Below are 8,059 nucleotides of genomic sequence, written 5' to 3'. Positions count from 1 at the left end.
TAAAAAGAATTTGATTTACCACTTAGATATTTTATCTATTTGACTTTCAAGCTTGACAGAAGTCCTAGGGAAAGAAGTAGTTGCTTTTCGCTCGTGTAAATTGTTGTACAGTCAGGTGTATGAAAGTGTAAACCCCATTTTCCATGCATAGAAGCAGGCTATACTTCTTCAGAAGTCCACACCGTGTGCCTGTCTGCAGACATCTTTCAGGCCGGGAACTCTGGCCTGGGGACTCCAAGTACCGCTGGTCTGCTTCTCTGAAGCCTTCGCTGACGTTTTGCCCTTGACCTCTGGAGCCCGTTTCCTAAACCACCCTTCGAGTCGCATAGGCACGCAGCAGATACGCAGCAAGTGAGGACGGATGAAGAAGGCGGCTGACCGAGACACCTGTGGAGAGGCTGATGTTCTTTTTACTGTTCTATTCTGCCGCTGAAGACGGATGCGTAGGTGCAGGCCGGGAGTGAAACCAGTCAGGATAGAAGAACTCAGACTCGCTCACGGTGGTGTCCCGTAAGGTGAAGGTTGTCGCGCTAATATTCGTCAGCGCTAAGCGGGAACGAGTCACCAGCACATCCCTGGCAGAACCAGGTACTTTCCCGGCTATGCTAACTTGAATTTCTCTCGGTGCCGTTTCATTCCGCATTCTCCGTCCTTTAGCTCCGTCTGCTACTTCCTCTACCCCACATTTAGTCACCTCGTGTGACGTGTCTGTGGCTCAGTGGCCTCACCTGCAGGAGAGGGAGACACCGACAACAGGACCAGTTAACGTGATTGTGATAGATGGTGAGGTTATTACTGCTCTTTCCTGTGAACTCTCTTTCCCAGTCTGACTTCCACTATATGATTCCAACGCACTTTTTGTACTTTCTACTATTTCATTTGTCTTTGAGTGGCATTCCTGCCTTCTGATCTTCTAGGATTTTAAGTTCTGTGAAGGATGGCTCTAATGACAGACCACCTTCTCTTGCGCTACAGACCTAGAGATCCGTAATATACTCGCTTGAAGTGAACTGGTAATAGATTGGAAAAGAGAGCGATAGTATAAAACTGTAAAAGCTAAGCATACTTTTACGCACACACATTCCAGGGACAGATGATAGAACTTGACAAATTGACTAGAAGAAAGTGGTTGTAGCTGGGGAAAATAGAAACATTCTTGTTGTTTCCGCCCGGTTTCGAACCGGGGACCTTTCGCGTGTTAGGCGAACGTGATAACCACTACACTACGGAAACAGGAACGGTCACCCCTTTCAAATCCCTTATAGACTATAGTCATTGTCATTGCCCGGGCCCTCCTGGAGCCCTTGGAACAATTCTACTCTAGGACATCGGTCCCCTGGTGGCCCCAGGTAGCAGTGTTTGTCAAACTTGTGGAGCACGACAGGTTGGTAGGTTATGAAATCAGTCAAGTTCAGCAATTTTTAAAAAGGCGTGAATGAAAGCAGCGAGCCTCGCCGAAGGGAAGGTAAAACGTGGATAACCCTTTTCATTATCTGTCTTCTAGGGAGACTGCTGATGCTGGGTAAGATTGCGGGCAGGAGGAGAAAGGGACGACGGAGAATGAGATGGTTGGATGGCATCACCGACTCAATGGACATGAGTTTGGGTAAACTCCGGGAGTTGGTGATGGACAGGGAGGCCTGGCATGCTGCGGTTCCTGGGGTCGCAAAGAGTCGGACACGACTGAGCAACTGAACTGAACTGAGGGGGACTGCTGCCGGGTTTAAATTTTCACATAATTTGTGCTCTATTGATAGTTACACTCTAAAGGATTCAAATACAAAGTACATGAGATTTGAATATATTTTCATCAAAATATATGTTAAAGACGAACAAGCAACAAGGAAATTAATTTTACATATGCTTTCAGAATAACTATTTCTTAGAAATAATATAAAATTATTAAGAATAAAGGGGAGATTGAAACATATCAAGTTTTAAGTCGATGTTACTTAAATAAAGCTGAAATTTTTATTAAATTTTGAAAATGTAGTGAAATCTCTTAAGTACCTTATAAAAATAAAATTCATCAATCCTAGCATTCGATGCCCAGAATTGGGATGAAATTTAATGTATATTATATGTAGTTTACACATATGCAAATTTAAGAGCAGTATGGATGGTTTAAAGTACTGCAAAGTGTTTTTCTGCCACCAGCGCTGGTTGCCAAAGACCAAGGTAACCAGGAATTGGAAAAGAGGCTGGGTTGTACTGAGTGGGGATTCTTAATGTGTGAGTAGAGATTCTGTGACAGGGAAGCCCCTCTCCCCCAGAGCACTGGGCAGGAGACTCTCTTGTCAGAGTCTAGTTCCAGGTTAGCAAGGAGACTGCAAGTGGCTGAATTCATGCACGCGTTACAATTTTCCCTTCCTAAACCATAATTTGACTCTACCCATTTGTCCTTCCTTTTTTTGCACATCTCCACTCCCTTGGCTTCAGTGGAAGTTTTGCTGCTGGGTTTCCATCTAATCGGACTCTTCCATGTACTTGAGGCCATGTCCCTGAGGGTCAAATCTCAGCTCACACTTGACCCACTCTCCTTCCCTGCATCTGTGACTCCAGCTGTGACTGCTCTCCCCAAGCTTCAGAACTTCCTGCCTTGGACATGTCCTTTTAGACATCTCCCAACCTGTCCAAGACTGAACTGACTAAATCTCTCTCCTCCCTTCCCTAACAGCCCCAATCTTCAGTATCTGATCTTGATTATTAACCCATATAAAACAGAAATCCAGGAGACCCCTTTCCTACCCTGAGTACAAACCATACATCCAGCTCCTTTGCCGCTTCTCCGTCTGGCTGCTGCCTTGACCCTGGCGCAAGCCCCTTCCTGTCTGGACTGTGGTTGTGTCCTTCCAGCCCCTCTCCCTGAGGAAGTCTCACTTCCCTCACACCTTCAGCTCTTCATTCCTAAAAGGCTCCAAAATGTACATCAGAGTCTTTCTGCCTCTTCGGCCTTTAAAGAGCAAAGATCCTACCATGCATTAGCCTGATTTCTGAACTGCTGAACGCCAAGAGCCTCATAGGTTACTTACTAGCAGAGGGATCGGAGAAGACAATGGCACCCCACTCCAGTACTCTTGCCCGGAAAATCCCATGGATGGAGGAGCCTGGTGGGCTACAACCCGTGGAGTTGCTAAGAGTCGGACACAACTGAACGACTTCACTTTCACTTTTCACTTTCATGCATTGGACAAGGAAATGGCAACCCACTCCAGTGTTCTTGCCTTGAGAATCCCAGCGACAGGGGAGCCTGGTGGGCTGCTGTCTATGGGGTCGCACAGAGTCCGACACAACTGAAACGACTTAGCAGCAGCAGCAGCAGCAGCAGCAGCAGAGGGATTCCAAACAAGACCTGACCTGAGGGGCTTCTGTGGAATGGGTGGAGAGGAGAGAAAAGCAGAAATTGTAGCAAAAAGCTGGGGAGGGTGTGGCCTTGGCTTGTTGGGAGACAGGGAAGAGAAATGTGTACATTTGGACATTCTCTTAATGAAAAAGTCAGAATCTTTTAATAATGTTTTCCAGTCCCAGTAAAGGTGGTAAAAACAAAAACAAAAACAAAAACAAAAAAACCCTAAAGCAACTTTGCAGATGAATTTGCAAGCCTTTTGCAACACGAAATGCCAAAGTCCAAACTATTTCAACACTGGCTTGTTTAGACCTGTCTATTCCAAGAAAAGATGGTAATAACAGTAACTCCCCAGGGATCTGTGAGTTATGACTGTACTAGGAACTCTACCTGTTTTACCAGCTCTGCCCAATTCCTGTCTTGCACTGTCTTCAGAGGGTGTCATGCTAAACTCTCCCTAACTCTTCCTTTCCATACACTTCTGAGACTGAAGGTGATAACTATCCTTCACTTAGCGAGTTTAATAAACCAGCTTTATATAATCAGCCGACTTCTGTTGTGGTCTGGAATGTATGTGGGGAGACTTCTACAGATGGAAAATAGAAAATGAGATGAATTTACAGGACCGAGGAACAATAAATGGAAAAGAATGAATTCATGTGAAGTTAAGGAAGAAGCTGGTGACAAGACCTGCTGAAGATGTTCATGTTAGGGTCTTTTTAAAAAAGGGCATTTTAGCTGGAGAGGATGTGAAGAAAAGGGAACACTCTTACATTGTTGGTGGGAATATAAACTAGTACAGCCACTATGGAGAACAGTGTGGAGATGCCTTAAAAAACAGGAAACAGAACTGCCATATGACCCAGCAATCCCACTGCTGGGCATACACAATGAGGAAACCATTGAAAGAGATTGAAAGAGACATGTGTACCCCAATGTTCATCAAAGCACTGTTTACAACAGCTAGGACATGGATGCAACCTAGATGTCCGTTGGCAGACAAATAAGGAAGTTGTGGTACATATACACAATGGAATATTACTCAACTATTAAAAAGAATGGATTTGAGTCAGTTCTAATGAGGTGGATGAAACTGGAGCCTATTATACAGATTGAGATAAGTCAGAAAGAAAAGCACCAATACAGTATATTAATGCATATGTATGGAATTTAGAAAGATGGTAACAATGACCTTATGTGCAAGACAGCAAAAGAGACACAGATATAAAGAACAGACTTTTGGACTCCCTCGGAGAAGCCAAGGGTGGGATGACTTGAGAGACTACCACTGAAACATGTATATCACCATATGTGAAATAGATGACCAGTCCAAGTTTGATGCATGAAACAGGGCACTAAAAGACATTGCACTGGGACCACCCAGACGGACGGGATGGGGAGGGATGTGGGAGGGGGGATCCGATGACTGATTCATGTCAATGTATGGCAAAAACTACAATATTGTAAAGTAATTAGCCTCTAATTAAAATAAATTAATAAAGAAAACAAAAAATATTTTTTTAAAGAACTGTAAAGACCTGTCATAAGCATATCCTCCAACGCTGACCAAATGCCTTTTCCCAGAATAATGTGTTTGATAGGTCATCAGTCTTAGAACTCTATAAATAAAATGTATCATGATTTTAAGATTTAAAAAGGGGGGGTTATTTTAACATTCCTTTACGTGTGGGGGGAATGTGGAGACTAGGATGTGTAGGGCAACATTTCACAAAAGATCGACTCAGTATCAAGCTTAAAGAGAATATATTGAATGTGAGGGCTTCAGACTTCGAAATAGGGCCGTGGCTTTAAGAGCCCGGAATACTAACCTCAAAATCACCTCGTAAAGTGGTCGCTAATCAGGGTGCCCTGTCGCCCGGTACTCAACCTTCACTGTCCCCTTAGAGCTTGGTGCACTCCATCTGTTCTGTAGCCCAGCTTCTGGGCATCATCAGCGGGAAGATGGATCCCAGAAGGGTCTCGGACTGCTGCCCTTACACTGAGATCTCTTTTATTGTCTCATTTTCCAAAATCAATCATCGCCCAACGTGGGGCTCGAACCCACGACCCTGAGATTAAGAGTCTCATGCTCTACCGACTGAGCTAGCCGGGCTACAAGTAGACACACCCCTTCTGTCCCAGGAGACCAAAATCCACAAGCAAGGATGCAGCTCACTACTGCTGCTAAGTCGCTTCAGTCGTGTCCGACTCTGTGCGACCTTGTAGACGGCAGTCCACTAGGCTCCCCTGTCCCTAGGCTTCTCCAGGCAAGAACACTGGAGTGGGTTGCCATTTCCTTCTCCAATGCGTGAAAGTGAAAAGTGAAACTGAAGTCGCTCAGTCGTGTCTGACTCTTAGCGACCCCATGGACTGCAGGCTACCAGGCTCCTCCATCCATGGGATTTTCCAGGCAAGAGTACTGGAGTGGGGGACCATTGCCTTCTCCGGCAGCTCACTACTAAACAACTACAAAAGTACTATGGAGCTCCTACTGTGCGCCTGGCGAAGGCATCTGAAATCTACACCCTCTCAACGTGGGACAGCTGGCCATGCAGGCTTCCGAGGGGAAGAGCAAGGAGATTAGCTAAGGTGCCAGAACCGAATTTCCACTGGAGCACTTAGGTAGAGTATTACCTGCTACAGTGCCGCTTCACTGCCTGTCTCCGAGAAACAGAAATACAGGTAAACATAGTCACACACACACGTTTTTGATGTGACGGTCTTCAATCCAGGACGCGAGAGAGGTAATGACTAGAATTGAAAAGTAAAACATGTTTCCGCCCGGTTTCGAACCGGGGACCTTTCGCGTGTGAGGCGAACGTGATAACCACTACACTACGGAAACGCCCACAACAACTCTCTCGCTGATTAGTCCCTGAATCTACACATGGCCCCTACTGGTCAGGATGATACAAGATTCCAAAGGGACATGGGGCTCCGTTTAGGGGCCGTCTGAACCACGTTCAGGTCTGGTGGTCCCATTTATCTGCCACAGTAGCGCTTGCAGCTCCTGGCACGGCCTAGTACATAGTTTATGCACGAAGATTCGTAGTTTTGGCGCGTTCCGACCACCATTTTATAAAGCACATGTCCTTTTGTGGAGTTTCCACAAGAGGCGTGAAGCGCCTCGCGATCAGGGTCAATTCTGCGTGCCCAGTTCTGGCATCGCGCAGCGCCCGACACTCACTAGGGAGTCCCGTAAGTTTCCCTGCTGTTTAAAAAAATTTTTTTTAATTAAGCAAGATCATGTTTTTTAAAAACATCAAGTATTATTTCTATCGCACAAATAATCCATTTGGCTGAGATGCTCCAGGTACCACAGTAGCATCTTTACTGATACCGTTCTACATCCTAGCTAGGATTCTCTCAAGTAAAACCCAATGCCGCAAACCCAGTTTGAGCCCCTGCTCTTACACTGGGACTCCACGAAGACAGACCTCGAAGTATCCTGGGCGTGCAGCACGCGTGGTGCACAGCTCAGAAAGAGTTGAAAGACTCAATAGCACTTTGGGGGTGGGAAACAAAATTATTATTTTTTTCTTTAAGGCAATAAATTGACTTGGTTCAAGTTCAAAAGATACAGAACAACATTTACAGAAAAGTGTCCTAGATAAACTAGTATTCATCCAGAGATAGACAACAACGATGATAATGATGGATAGCTAAACCTTGTATCTCACTTACTATGTGCTAGGCAATATTATAATAGTTCTGCACGACAGTAATTTCACTAAACCCTCTGAGAACTACCTTTATGAATTAGTACAGGACTATAAAGCTATTACATACATTTAACATCCTATCCCCCTCCCTTCTTTACAATTATACTCTACACATTGTTTAGCACCTTGTTTTTTTCATTTCATTTGTACATTTTGGGGAGGATTCCCTTTTCTACATCTGAAGTGTTCCACTGTGTGAATGTGCATGTCATGATTTGCTACGGTTCCTTTACTGATGGCAGTTAAGAAAGTTCATCCAAACGAAGCGACAGTGACCGATGGTAGTTTCTACAGTGTTTGGAAATGCCAACTACAGCGGGGAGTATGGGAAGGGTCTCCGGTCCCACCTCCACCGTACTTCTACAGACCCCGCCCCCTAGTCAGTCTCGGACCGACTCTCGGAGTCTTCAAACAACAAAGTCCTTCGCCTAGATGGGCCGGAAGTACTTCAGGGTTCTCACCGACACCCGCCCTTCCCATTTCCGGCATCGGCCTTGGGGAGTTCCTGCTGCAGTTCTCCGTGTCCGGTCGGTAGGATGGCGCCGGGCCGATACGGTCATAGCAACGAGAGTAGACGGGTGCCAAGCCCTTCCAAGGTCCCCCGAAATTTATCCCCAGTGGCGGGCGATGGGGGAGGCCGGGCTTTCAGTTTCGTCTGCGTTCCCCACTCCCTCGCATTACAGAGTCGTACGCCTCCGTCCTTCTAGGCCTCCCTCCCTGTTCCTGAGTGCCTGCTAGAGCGTCGCCTCACCGTTTCCTGTCATCTGGGGACCCGGGGCGGGGAAGCGGGGGGAGAAAGGGGCGTAGCGTGACCTAGGAAGGAGCTCGCGATCTTGGATGGTTAGCAGCACCGGAAGTGTTAGGGGAAGCCGGAAGTGAGGGGGCGGAGCCAGGAAGTGAGGAGGGGCGGGGGTTTATGAGGAGGCCAAGGGAGCGTTGGGGCAGATTTGCACTCAGGGCCACCTGAGGGACTTGGCGGTATAGCTCAACT

General features: G+C 46.4%; 3 non-coding genes across 3 annotated transcripts; all 3 read right to left on the bottom strand.

Annotated features, from left to right (window-relative positions):
• Nucleotides 1-1,160: 1,160 nt before the first annotated feature.
• Nucleotides 1,161-1,233, bottom strand: TRNAV-AAC. Its single transcript has one exon. It is a non-coding gene; the product is annotated as a tRNA-Val (tRNA).
• Nucleotides 1,234-5,386: 4,153 nt separating this feature from the next.
• Nucleotides 5,387-5,459, bottom strand: TRNAK-CUU. Its single transcript has one exon. It is a non-coding gene; the product is annotated as a tRNA-Lys (tRNA).
• Nucleotides 5,460-6,118: 659 nt separating this feature from the next.
• On the bottom strand, nt 6,119-6,191 carry TRNAV-CAC. Its single transcript has one exon. It is a non-coding gene; the product is annotated as a tRNA-Val (tRNA).
• Nucleotides 6,192-8,059: the final 1,868 nt, after the last annotated feature.

This window comes from Bison bison, unplaced genomic scaffold (assembly GCF_000754665.1).
Source record: "Bison bison bison isolate TAMUID 2011002044 unplaced genomic scaffold, Bison_UMD1.0 scf7180017864238, whole genome shotgun sequence".
Lineage (NCBI taxonomy): Eukaryota > Metazoa > Chordata > Mammalia > Artiodactyla > Bovidae > Bison > Bison bison.
The sequence above is the reverse complement of the archived record's forward strand: the minus strand, read 5'-3'. Positions and strand labels throughout refer to the sequence as shown.